General features: G+C 44.3%; 1 protein-coding gene across 2 annotated transcripts in view; it reads left to right on the top strand.

Moving 5' to 3' along the window:
* Window positions 1–1,185: 1,185 nt before the first annotated feature.
* Window positions 1,186–13,324, top strand: part of LYN (LYN proto-oncogene, Src family tyrosine kinase) — a 125,036-nt gene continuing 112,897 nt past the window's right edge. For both annotated transcript variants that reach the window (XM_054581869.1, XM_054581860.1), the window contains exon 1: window positions 1,186–1,472. The gene's annotated coding sequence lies outside the window, so the exon portion shown is untranslated. The remainder of the gene's footprint in view (window positions 1,473–13,324) is intronic.

Below are 13,324 nucleotides of genomic sequence, written 5' to 3'. Positions count from 1 at the left end.
TCCAGTGAACATCGTAGGTGTTAACCACCCTGCTTCCCTCCACCCCCTATTTAAGGCAGTAGTTTGTAGAGCTTCCTACCCTCTTACCAGTAACAAATGGCTGATGTGTGGATTGTGTTACAAGGTGGCTGGCCTGGCTGCTGGACTGTGGCTTTTTAGGTGGAGCCAGCCTCTTAAGGACTTTCTTAATAAAAGGTACTCAATCGGTCCGAAATGCTTAGCCCTGAGTCTGGTACCCAATAGTCCCCATTTCAGTGTTTGCTATTATAAACACAAAGACTAAGTTTTTCCTCAGGGTGCTGTTTATTTACCTATAAGTTCTACAGTGCAGTGCAATGCTGGGATCCCAGTGGGTGGAATCTTGCTTACAAGGGGACACCCATGGTGATTGAGACTAATATTACATTTTGGATTGGTAAGTGGCATTTGCTGACTTGGAACATGAGTTTGGAGAGATAGTCATTCTTTGGCACACCTGCCATGTGCCAAACACAATGTTTACATGTGAGATACAAAGGTAGTAGCAATGAAACAATAACAGCGACTGTTGCTGTGTGTTAGGCATAGTGCAAGCCCTTTACAGAAGGCATTTCATCCTCCTAGTAACTCTGCAAGGTAGGCACTTTTATCTCCATTTTCTTGGGAGGAAATCGACGTTTTGAGGAACTGAGTAACTGCCAGGCCATTTAACTCCACAGCCTTTTCCCCCTTCATTGGCACCCTGCACATCCCCGTGTACACTCTTAAGGGTCTTATTCTATATTGCTTGATAACCCAGTGAGACTCTGGGCTTCAGCTAGGCAACATCTCATCCTCCCTCTACAGAACTCTAAATGTTGGGGGATCAGAGTGCGCCCCCTTTGCTTCCAGGGGCACCCCACTTCCTAACACCTTGGGGAGTTGTTTGGAAGAGAAGGAAATGAGACTGAAGAGGTTTCGCCGATGACAAGACTCCAGAGGGTCTCTCTGCAAGATCCTTCTGTCGTGTATAGTGAAGAATGTTGGGCCCCAGGGGTCTCCACCCTCCCAAGTGGTACATCAGGACACCAGGTTCCTCTGTGCGACAGCCAAGCCAAAGATCCAAACCTTGGGCAGGGGCCAAACGGTCACTTCCCCGCCCCCGGGCGCAGTATGCAAATCCGAGCACCAGGAAGTAGCTGGGACCTCTCGGCCAAGCCCAGCGACAGCCAGTTCCTCTCCAGCCGCGCTGGGCCGCCCACCGCTCGCTCCCGGCCGTGGCTCCTGCGGGCCGACGCGCTGCAGCCTCCAGCCCGCGCGGCCAGCGGGGCGGCCGCGCCACCCGCGCCCCGAGCCTGCAGCCCCTCGCCGTGCGTCCTCGGTTCCCAGTCCGCAGCACCTCTCTTCGTTGGGCCCCGGTGGGCCGCCCCGTCGCGTCCCCCGCTCTGAACTCAAGTCACAGTGGAGCGCCGCCGCGACCGCCCCCGCGGATCCGCAACTTCCCCCGCGACCTGGTGAGTCCCAGGCATGAGCCCAGGGGGTGGGCGGGGGCGCCAGGTTGGAGCGGTCGGGAGCCGCAGCTGTGCCACTGGCGGGAGTCGGGGAGCGGGGTCGGCCCTGGACGTGAAGTCTGCTCTGGGCAGCGGGCCGGGGGCCGGGGGCCGGCTCCGACCGCGAGAGCGAGGCTCGCGAGTCGCTTCCTGGCTGCCCTGGCGCCCAGCCCGCCGGTGAGAGCACCCAGGTGCCTTCAGCCCGTGGGTGACCGGGCTCAGAGTGGGGGGTGGGGGTGAGGAGGCTGGGGCGCGCAGCTCCGCAGGTGTCAGGTCCCGGGAGCCGCGCAGGGGCGTGGTGGGAGGGGCGGGGTCGGGGGGCTGGGGCGGGCGCTCCGCCGGGCCCTCTGGCGAGAACCCGAGAGCCGGATGCCGTCCCGGCTTGGGTCGCCCTAGGAGCGCAGCGGGGAAGCCGTTCTCCACGCGGAGCTGGCGCGCGGCGGGGATCCTGGCCGGCACCCTGGCGGGGGCTCCTCAGGTTGCACAATCTGGGCTCCCCGCTGGGCCCTGGGTCTCGTGAGGCGTGGAGTGGGGCTCAGCTCAGGCCCTCTCCTGGCCGGCGGACAGCTGTCCTCTTGGGGAGCCCCGCAGGAGCGTGACGTCGAGGGGCTACGGCGGAGGCTGCTGTGCACCCTCCTGCTGAGCCAGGCGCCTGTTGGCCCGCGGAGCAACAGTCCGGTGCCTCCGCCTCCGAGAGGAAGCGAAGAGTTATTTTAAGAATTCAGGGGTTGTCTTTCCTTCGCCATGGGGGAAGGGTGTAAGCTTCAGTTCCCACTTTCCTGCGTTATCTAGACCGACTGTGTCGGTTTCTGGGTGCTGTGCATTTGTAATGTGCCTTCTAATAGCCGGCGTGGCCCTGCAGTGGTACCTTGGTGTCTCCAAGTGTGTGTTGTCTTACCCCAAACCCCACCCAAATTTTTTACCAACTCAGAAACCCGAACTGGATGCGAGTTTTGCAAGTTCCTTAGCTGAGTGTGAACTTAGGCCTATGACTGAAATTCCCTGTTTGAGTTTCGTTATCTTTGGAAGAACTTATCTATCTCCTGAGCAATTTGTTGCACGTAAAGCCCCAAACACGTACTAGGCATTTCATGAATGACGCTAATTTATTGGAAATAATTTTGACTATAAAAAAAACAAATCTCGCTGGTTCAACTTGATGATTTCGAACCTGTTCATTTGAACCACTTGGCTTTACTAGTAAATCTTAATGTACCGTAGGTTTGGTGTTGCAAAGGGGGGACTCAAGAGGCTGGCTCACCCTAAGAACTAGCCAATAAGGATGTTTGACTTACCTTTGGCTTTTTTGAGATTAATTTACCCACTTCTTCAAGGTAATTGAACAGTGATAATTAAATTTTTTAAATTTAAAGAGAACCAGAGATTGTTACAAATAGGATGCAGTGGAGACGGTAGGGTTTTTTCCTGACTGGAAAATAGCTATTATATTTTGGTGAAAGAAAAGTCTTAAATTTTCCATGAAAAGTTCTTTGGCGATTTATAAGTTTCTATGTAGTGGCAATATAAATATTGTTTTTACAAACTACAAGAGCTGTGAAGGACATGATTTAGTATATGTAAGGTACTTATGAATATCAATAATTTTAAAGTACACTCTTCTCTTTAGTATTATATCTTAATTTTAAAATCTTGTTAGAGACTACTTATTTGTCAGATTCTACATATTTTGTTTTTGGTATGTTTTTCTCTTGCCCTTGATTTGTTGGCTGCCCCCAGCCAGCAGGCCAGGTGGTCAAGGGTGTTCTCTCTGTACTGACTGGAAACACCTCAAGTAGCGCGGAAGGGTGTAGGCACTAACTGTACAGGCGCTTCCTAGGCACCCAAAGCCCTTTCTGAATAAGGTAAGCTTGCTGGAAAAGGGTAGGATTCAGGCAGTACTAGTTTTCATTTGGAGATAAGGAAGTCTTGAAGAAATTCCATCACAAGAGGCTCCTGGTGGCTGGGCCTCTTTGGATGCAGTGGGGCAACCCTCTTCCTGAGTGAAGTGTGGAGAGCGCAATGTAAGGGGAAACAGCGAGTCAGGAAACCTGCGTTTGGGTCTCTGCTACCATTTACCAGAGCTGTGATTTGGGATAAGTTATTTGAGCCGTTAATTCAGCCTGCATTTCCTTTATGACAGTAACCAGAGTTATAGCATGACTTGCCCCCATGTGTATAGTCTTAACGACTACAAGAAAGCTCTATGGCCACAACTTTATCTGTCTTGTCTGGAACGCTAGCCCTGGAGCCTGTCACATAGTTGAGAGTACGTGGAAGAAGGAGTGTAAGTATGGCCCTGTGCAAGGCAAAAGGAACAGGGCTGGGGTTCCTAAGGCATTTGAAGCCTAGTGGCCCTCTGTCCTCGTTTCTAAAATGGGAGTTTGAGAGACTTCTTGGACTATCAGGTTATACCAGAGCTAGTTAAGTGGGAAGCTCCACTCAGGACTGGTGATTCTGCTGTATTACCTGGAGAAGGGGGCTTGATTTGCAGGGTCAGATGTAGCCTACAACAGTTCAACTCAAAAAGACCCACTTTGTCTTACAGAGTCATGGTGTTGCAAAGGTATGCGGAGAATTTATGATATCGGTCACCCCTTGCCCCTTCCCATGGCATTCTTTTAGCGCAAAAGTAGTGCAGCACTTTTGCAAATTAGTGATTTTCAAAATCATTTTAAAAATCATTTCAAAAGCTTTTAGTTCCATTATATTTGTATTCAGAAATAAGTCACCAAAACGTCTGAGATGCCAGTTGGTTCAACTGAATACATGGAATTTTCATTTAATAGTGTTAAACCGTATTATCCAAAAATAAAAATACTAATTTTAAATCTGTATAAATAAGAATACAATGTACACACATCCAGAGCATGGAACATTGTTACAGCTCACTCTCATTGCTGATATCCTCAGATATGGAGAGTATTAATATTGGAAGGTCGCCACAATCATTAGTAGGAACATTGATCAATGATGTTTCAAACCTCTCATGGGCACTTCTTGGCAACGATAGTGCCAACACCTTTTTCTTACCCAGGGCTCTGAAGCCTTCCTGAACTCTGATTTCATATGAACCTCTCATGGTCCCCCAGGGTGGGCAGAGAAGATATAAAAAAAAGAAGTTTGGTGGCATGTTGAAGGTCACAGACCTGGTTAAGTGGCACCATTGGGCGGAGTAGACATATTTTCTGGCTCCAACTTTAGAGCTTCTCTCCATTTTCTGCCTTTGGATCTATAGTACATACTCAATTACTTAAAAACAAATACATTAATTTATCATTTAATACACATTTTTAAAACAGAGTATCACAAGTAATTTTCTTCCACCACTTGGTGAATTTCTGAACTAAGTGACTAACTGCTCAGGACAAATGAGCAGATGCTCCAGCTAGGGTTCTTAAGCTGGAGTGGGGAGAGGAGCTTTTATGCCTCGCTGCATTGCTTTCTGCTTGGGGAGGGAGGGTCTGTTATAACTGCCACCGTGGCACAGCTTCTGGCTGCTGTCAGGTCAGCTCCAGTGGCTGCCTTGGGGACTATAGCAGGTGCTTATTGGTTAGTACAGAAGTACTTTGCAAAGGAATTCCCTCCAGTTTCTGCTGAATGAGCCTCCTTATGTGGTATCAGCGAAAGTATCATCCAGGGTGAAACTATAAAGGAATGGGGCCCACAAGATGCACATTAAAACATGCATCCCACTTACTAAGCATGGTGCTGTCCTAAGCCCATGTTCCTACGATGGACAGACATTGCCTCCATCTTTTAAGCTTGGTAATGAAGACAAAGGCATGGAAAAGGAAGTTGGTTTGGGTTTTTTTTCTTTTTTTTCCAGAAATATCGACTTACAGCTGCCTAGCTTCCTGATACTTAAATTGTGAAATGTTGAGTTCACTCTATCATCATTTCTAAAATTTATTTTGAGTAAGTTTCCATTTGGGGGAGAAGCTGAAGTGTAGAAAATAGTATGGACATCTGCCAATTAGAATTCTTGGAACAGGCCAGTTGAAAGATTGGGACCTTCTTTTAAGTATCTTTGGCTTAAGTGAGCTGGAAGCATTCTCTTGTAATTTAGAATAGCAAGTTTACATAATTACTTGGGATGATATGTTAAAAAGGCTCATCCATGTTGAGAAGTCCAGAAGCCTATAGTAGCTTTTGTTCTTCACTCTTGGCTTTTTCTTATTCTGAACTTCACTTTCCCCCTGGTACTGAATAAGCTGTCAACTTTCCTCCTTTGTCACAAAACTATTTCTTAAAAGTTATATTTACAGTCAGGATGGACTTTTCATTTGCATAGAACACTTAAGTGTTGATGATGTAAATGTGCTTCATAGTCCTCAGTTTATTTCCAATCTCCCTCGTCTAGCTCCCATCTTCAACTCTTCCCCCACCCCTCCCATTTTACAAAACCTTCAAACTACGAATGGGCATGATAGGAGTGGACCATTAAAGGGAAGAGATTTTCCATTAGTCTCAATGCAACTCTGTTCATTATTTTTTAAAGATTTTATTTATTTATTTTTAGAGAGAGGAGAAGGGAGGGAGAAAGAGAGGGAGAGAAACATTAATGTGTGGTTGCGTCTTGCATGCCCCCCACTGGGGACCTGGCCTGCAAACCAGGCATGTGCCCTTACATGGAATCGAACCAGCAACCCTTTGGTTCACAGGCTGATGCTCAATCCATTGAGTCACACCAGCCAGGACACAACCTTGTTCATTTTAAGAAATGCTGATACATAAATGATGTTCCATAAAGCTACACAAATGAGGATGCATGTAAAAATAACTCATTTGAGAGGGTGTTTCTTAATTCTCTAGGCTCTGCTCTTGTTGAGCTGGAGGACCCTGGGAAGGAGGCGTCATTCCTGTAGCTCTGGGGGTCTTTTCCTTTTTACAGTTCATACTTTAGAGGGAGTCAAATATTGCTAGGCTGCTGGACTCCCAATTTTATCTAAGCGTCTAAAATCACTCTCAGTACTCTTTTTAAAAAATTTTTTAAATATTTTTTCCATCACTGTTTGTCACCCTTATAACCCCTTCCTCCTACCTCCTCCCTCCCATCACCACACCATTGTCTGTGTCCATAAATTCTTTCTCTTTTCTTTTTTTTTGCCCAACCCCCCCAACCCCCACCTCCCCATTTTCACTACTCTTTATTGACCTTAGTCCTTGCTCATAGGAAGCTCTTTGCCAATTGGAAGCTCCTCCCCAACTCTCCTTCCTCTCTCTGTTGGTATAACATGCGCCTGGGAGCTGTAGTGACGTCTTGGGTCCTGCTTGGGCGGTGGTGAGAACACACAGTGAGATTGGAGGGACCGGTCTGGTTTCGTCCTGTCTCCAGCTAGCAATGATGCCTTCTTGGTGTTTGGGCCCTTGGGTGCCTCCCCTCTGCCTGTAAATGTTAACCCCCACGGAGGGGAGGGAAATGGAGAAGCATGTTTCCGAACGACGTGGGGACAGGGAGGACCACTTCTGCTTTCCACTGGGAAGCTATGTCACGCAGAGCAGAACTGCAGCGGAGGCCAGAGCAAGGCCTGAGCGAGGCCCGAGGGAGGAGGCCTCGAGGAAGTGATACTTCCTCCTGCTTCAAGGGTACCAGGCCTGTTATTTGCCTGCAGCCCCACCTTCCTTATCACCCAACACCACTTTTCCCCTAGGGCTCTTTCTACCACCTCCTGCTCTGTTCATTTTCAGTTTGCCCTTGAGAAAGGGGCAGGGGGCCGGGAGGAGAGAGAAAAAGAATGAATCTAGTCATCAGTGTAGAGCCTTCTCTGGCAAAGCCCGTGGTGGCCACACTTGAGTTTTCACCAACAGAAAGACGGAACACGTACATTTTGAAATTCTCCATCATGGAAACTGTTATGTAACTCTTAAGTAGGTGTTTTGAAATCCTTGAATGTTCAGGTAACCTAATAATTTTCTTCATCCTAACTACAATGGTTCGGTGCTGTTTTTAACATCACTTAATCTATAACCTCTGGTTGAATTTTTGGGATTGAACAGTGACTTTCTCACTTTGACCACAACCCAAATCATGAAACATATTTGACCTTGTGCCCAAATGCACATTTTTCTGTATGCAAAGAAAGAAAGAAAGAAAGAAAGAAAGAAAGAAAGAAAGAAAGAAAGAAAGAAAGAAAGAAAGAAAGAAAGAAAGAAAGAAATGGTGGAAGAGCCCCTCCTCCTAGGTGATCAGGGATTGTGAACAAAGCAGTCCTTTTGAGACTAGCTTGGTGAGATCTGTTGGAATTTAAAACACACAGTGGCAGGCCCAGCAACTCAACAAATTCCAATCCAAGAGAAAGGTTTATTGAACAAATGCAAATTAAGATACATCTATACAATGGAATACCTTGTAGATACCTTTTGAAATCATATTAAATTACACTTATTAATATGAAAGATTTTTTAAAAAGCTGAACATAAACTGGTAAGTAATATAGGATACCATTTCTGAAATAAAATATTCATATGTGGGATACATAATGTGTAAACTATACATATCCCTAAGTTTTATACTAAAGTTTTAATAGTGATTATTTCTGAGGGATAAATGAATGCTGATTTTTTTTCTTATGTACATTTTTATTTTAAAAGAGCATCACTTATATGACTTTAAAACAGCTGTATAATGAGCAATGACATGGAGCCAACGTGAATGCAGAGAAAATGTAGGAGCCATCAGGAAATTTGAGGGCAAAAGTGGCCATTAAGAGGTTTGTGTGGGTATAGCTGCAAACAGACCTGTCCCTGGAGGACGTAAGGTGCTAGAAGAGTTGTAAATAGAGATATTTTCTTGAAGAAGTGCTCATGTCTGGTATTTAGTTTTATTTAGTATTGAGTAGGGCAAACCTTTCTTGAGCAACCTCTGTGAGTCAGGCACAGTGTCAGAGGTTCAGGCACGAATGTGCAGACAATGATGGAAATCCTGAAGATGACATGGGGCATGTGAACCCGGGAAAGACCCACCCAGGAAAGGAACAGATCGGGCTGGCACAGGGATCATTCAGGGACCTAAGAACTCCATCTGGCGAGGTGGTCAGGTATGGAGGATCCTTGTCTGGAACTAAATGTTAGATGTTGTTATGTAAACAAAGAGGAATCATTGGAATCTTTTAGTGGGAAGAGATTTTTTTCCCCATCACGATCAGCTTCTTGTCTAGACTTTTTCATCATCCAGTATTTGCGATATTGCCAAATAATGAAGAGACATTGAGCATCGCCTACTGCTTTGAATAGGTGGATGATTAACTGAGGGACCTACAGGGAATTTCACAGAGATTAACTTGGGGCTAGAAAGTAACACTTATTGCTGTTTTACGTGACATCAGAAGGCTTAAACTTGCAGTGACTAGTGAGTAGGTACTTGATAAGTGCCCTAAATGGTGATGATCTTACCCACACATTACCTACATCTTGATGATGGCAATGCTATTGAAGAAATAAGCAGTTTGGAGTTGAGGGCTAAATTTCTGTAAGGTTAGTATTTTCTACTTGATTTAAAAGGACAATATGTTGTGAAGCAGCAGTTTGGTATTGGAATTGTGCTTTTGCTTTATAAATTAGTTTATTAAAAGCATCACCATGCCCTGGCCAGGTGGCTCTGTTGTTTTGAGCATCATCCTGTACACCAGAAGTTTAAGGGCTCAATTCCCGGTCAGGACACATACCGACCTGGTGGATTCATTTAGTGGTGATAGCTGATCAATGTTTCTTTCTCACATGATGTTTTCTCTCTCTCCCTCTCCCCGCCCCCACCGCTTTTTCTCTCTCTAAAATAAATAAAAACATACTGCTGGGTGAGGATTAAAAAAAAAAGCGTCACCATAACTAGGACTGGCAATATTTGGTCAAAATGATATAATTTACCGATTATGTAGGAAATTACCTTGCATAGTCAGATTTAGCATATTGAAGATCTACTTAATAAATCCATTGTTAACATTATTAATAAAATTAATAAGTTAATCAGTGTTGATTAATAATTTTTAATTTGAGAGGAGGTAGTATAATATGGTGGAAAGAAAATGGGCTTCCAACTTAGACAGATCTGAGTTCCTATCTAGGCTCCAGTGCTGGTGACTTTAGGGAAGTTACTTATCCTCACTATTTCTTTATCTATAAAATGATAATAACACTCCTCAGGTTTGTGGTGCTGATCAACAGAGCTAATATATAATCTCATAATATTGTTTTTGGAACACATAGGCATAGAATAAAAGGGAGCTGTTTTTACAGCTAGACTGTGGGCTTCCCTCTTGGAGGGGGGAACTCTGTTCATTCCTACCATCAAGAAACATGCAATTGACCCTTGAACAACACAGTTTGAACTGTCTGGGTCCTCTTGTCCCCTGATTAATAGTATTTTTGGTCTGCGGTTAGAAAACCAAGGATAAGGAGGGCCAGCGCAGTGCATTGTTCTGTGCGATTTTATATAAGGGACTTGAGCATCTGCCAGGGGCCCTGGAACCAATCCACTGCAGATACTGAGGATGACTGTCGTTCTGGGGGATTCAAAAGTTATGTGCAGATTTTTGACTGCATGGAGGTCAGCCCTCCTACCCCATGCATTGTTCAAGGATCAATTGGACTAAGTACAATAAAAAGTTTATATACTGTCAAAGTCTGGGAAAAGCTCCGAGTCTAGTGGGGAAGTCAATCATAAACCATCCTACCTAGCAGAGTGTTTACTAGAGGCTCAGGTGTTTGGTCAGTTGGACTTCTGATCTGCCTTCGAGGTACCAGGAATTTCCAGAGGCTACAGGGCTCAGAAGGATAGCCTCAGCATCCAAAGATACTGTACTGTAAGTGGGGACATAAGGACATAAACCTGGTTTTCTCAGAGTGTGATCAATGCTGACTGAGAGTACAAAGTGCTCTGCTTCAGAAGGAAGGGCTGTTGGTCATAGTGAAGACAAGATGCTGGAGTGGGTCAGGTTGGGGGAGAAGGAATTCCCCAGTTGGAAGTCATAAGGGAAAATGCAAAAGTGTGAAAGAGTCCGGGGATTCCAGAAGGGCAAGGGCTCGCTCCCCCGGCCTGGGCTACGGGGATGGACCACATCTTTAAATAATGAGAGGCTTCCTGGTATGAAGAGTGACAGACAAATATAGTAATGGTCGCAATCCCTGGCTTCAAATGAATTTTTAATACTGACTTATGGTAATCAGTGTGGTCAAATACACACCGTAAGAGTTGGTTTATATCTCCCTGGACCACACTGACTTCTCAGATTGTTTCAAACTGAATAGATGCCAAATGTATATAGAAAATTTTTACCAAATTAAATTTCATAACTGCTTGCTTTTTGGTTTTCAGTTATTTTTAAAGTTTTAAATAAATTAAGATAATCACTAAATGAGGATTTAATTGTAATTTTTCTGAAATTCCTTTCCAAGTAGATGATTTTTCAAGAGTCTAGTAGAAAAAAAATTCTGACTCCTTTGTTGGTGAATGACTCTCAAATGTTACATTGCTGCTGTAGTTGCAAGTCTTCAACTAAGGCAGTACTGTACAATCCAGCTGAACAAAGGACTTGCCCCTTTGGGGTCACGTGTCAACTGCTGGGCTCTTGACATCATGTTTCTACCTTGGTATCCAATATTAGCACCATAGACTCTTACAGAAGGAAGAGATATTTGTGGCGTGTTTTACACATAGTCCTTAACAGGCAGTCGCTTTCCCTTGAACACTAGGTCTCAAATGTTAGTGTCTGGGCCAGGTGATTCTGATGCAGGAGATGGAAGTCACATTATGAGAAGCACAGTGACAGGGATATTCCTGTTGCCCAAAGTGGCTCATTTTATTTTTGGATGGCATGAGTATTAGAAAGCATTTTCTCTCATGCTTTGATATTTTATTTCCATAGTTTCTGCCCATTGGTTCTAGTTCTGCCCTCTGGCACTGTTTCACGCCAACCCCTCGCTGTGGCTGTTACAGGATGTATAGGGACATTGCTGACTGCTTGCCCACCCAGCTCGATTATTCCACCTCTTTTTCTAACAGATTATTTCAGGATCCATTGTCTCTCCTGAAGTTTCAGCAGAAGTCTTCCCCATCCCCACCTATCAGTGGCCCTGGCTGATCAAAGGTTCCTGTTCTTGCCAGTGACTGCTTCATGAATGGGTGGCTATACTTTGGTTTGGACGGTAATCATTAGAGCAAAGTCATGTTCCAAAGATGATCTAAAATACGAGCAGGAAAGGAGTGGGAGGGGAAGGAGAGAAGGAAAATTAGGGGTAAATGAAGGATAAAGAAACAAAAAAACAACTATGTAAGAGTGAAGAAATCAGAAGGAAAATACTTAAGTGGTCTTAATTACTAATATGTAATGTATATAGTATGTGGCTGTCCACTCTGTGTTTTTTCTAGTCACCCAGACTGGTGTGTGGCGTTGAGGCTGATAATTGGGCTTCTGTAACCATAATTTATTTTTAAAATGTATACTTATTGATTATTGTGTATTAGGCATTGTACTGAGTACTTGGGGAGAAATATAAACATTGTTAAATGTTCAGTTCCTTCCCTGGAAGAGTTAGTTGTTCTCCGATTTCTCTGGGCTGTTCACAGACAGGTGACAAATTAATTTGCTGTGGTTATGGGTGGGACAATAATCTTCTTGCTCTGGTGATCCCTGGGCACTGAATGAGTGCACAGAAACCATTTCCGGTAAGAAGGAAGGCAGTGTGTGAAGTGGTTAGAGCACAGGAAATGGAGTTCATTGTATTCCCACTCAAATTCCAAATCTGTCCCAACCTAACAATGGGATAAGGTGCCTCAGGGTCCTGTATTTAAACCTCAAAGGTTGGTTTTGAGGATTCCAGGATGCAGTGGATTCAGAGCTAGCCACATGTTACCACATTGCTAGTGGTAGTCATTGTTACAGTTGTTATCAAAAGAAAGTTGCTTAGAATAGCTACTATCAAAAAAAAAAAAGGCAGAAAATAACAAGTGTTGGTGACAATATGGAGAAACTGGAACCCTTGCGCACTGCTACTGGGAATGTGAAATGGTGCAACTGCTATGGAAAATGGTATGGCAGTTGCTTAAAAAAAAAAAAATTAAACATGGAATTACCGTATGATCCAGCAATTCCACTCCTGGATGTATACCCCAATGAACTGAAAGCAGAGTCTCAAAGAGATATTTGTACACTGATGTTCATAGCAGTGTTATTTATCTTAGCAAAAGTGTAAGCAACTCAGGCATCTATCAGTGGGTGAATGGATAAAGAAAATGTGATAATTCCGTACAATGAAGTAGTATTCAGCCTTAAAAAGGAAGGACATTCTGACTCATGCTAAAATATGGATGAACCTTCAGAACAATGTGTTCAGAGAAATAAGCCAGTCACAAAATGGCAAATACTGTGTGTTTCTACTTACATGAGGTACTCAGAATAGTCACATTTGTAGGGACAGAAAGCAGAATGGTGGTGGTCATTGACTGGGAGGACGGGAAAGTGGAATTATTGTTTAATGGCTCTAAAGTTTTAGTTTGCAAGATGAAAAGAGTTCTGGAGGTGGATGGTAGTGATGATTGCACAGGAATATGAATGCACTCATTGCCACTGAACTGCACACTTAAAAATGGTTTAGATGTAAATTTTATGTGCTTTTTATCACAGTTTTTAAAATGATTTTTTAAAAGTTGCTTGATAAGCAGAAATATGTACAAATAGATAAGGACAGTATAGAAGATGTTGCATGGAGTTTGATAAACTTACCTTGTTCTGATTTGTCCACCAAGCTGACTGGTGTTCACTTTTTTGAGGGGGAGAGTCTTTATTTAATTCTGTATCATTTAATACAGGGCCATGTGCATT

The sequence above is a fragment of the Pteronotus mesoamericanus genome, unplaced genomic scaffold, assembly GCF_021234165.1.
Source record: "Pteronotus mesoamericanus isolate MK-2021 breed Mesoamerican mustached bat unplaced genomic scaffold, CSHL_Meso_final contig_1161, whole genome shotgun sequence".
NCBI lineage: Eukaryota > Metazoa > Chordata > Mammalia > Chiroptera > Mormoopidae > Pteronotus > Pteronotus mesoamericanus.
The sequence above is the reverse complement of the archived record's forward strand: the minus strand, read 5'-3'. Positions and strand labels throughout refer to the sequence as shown.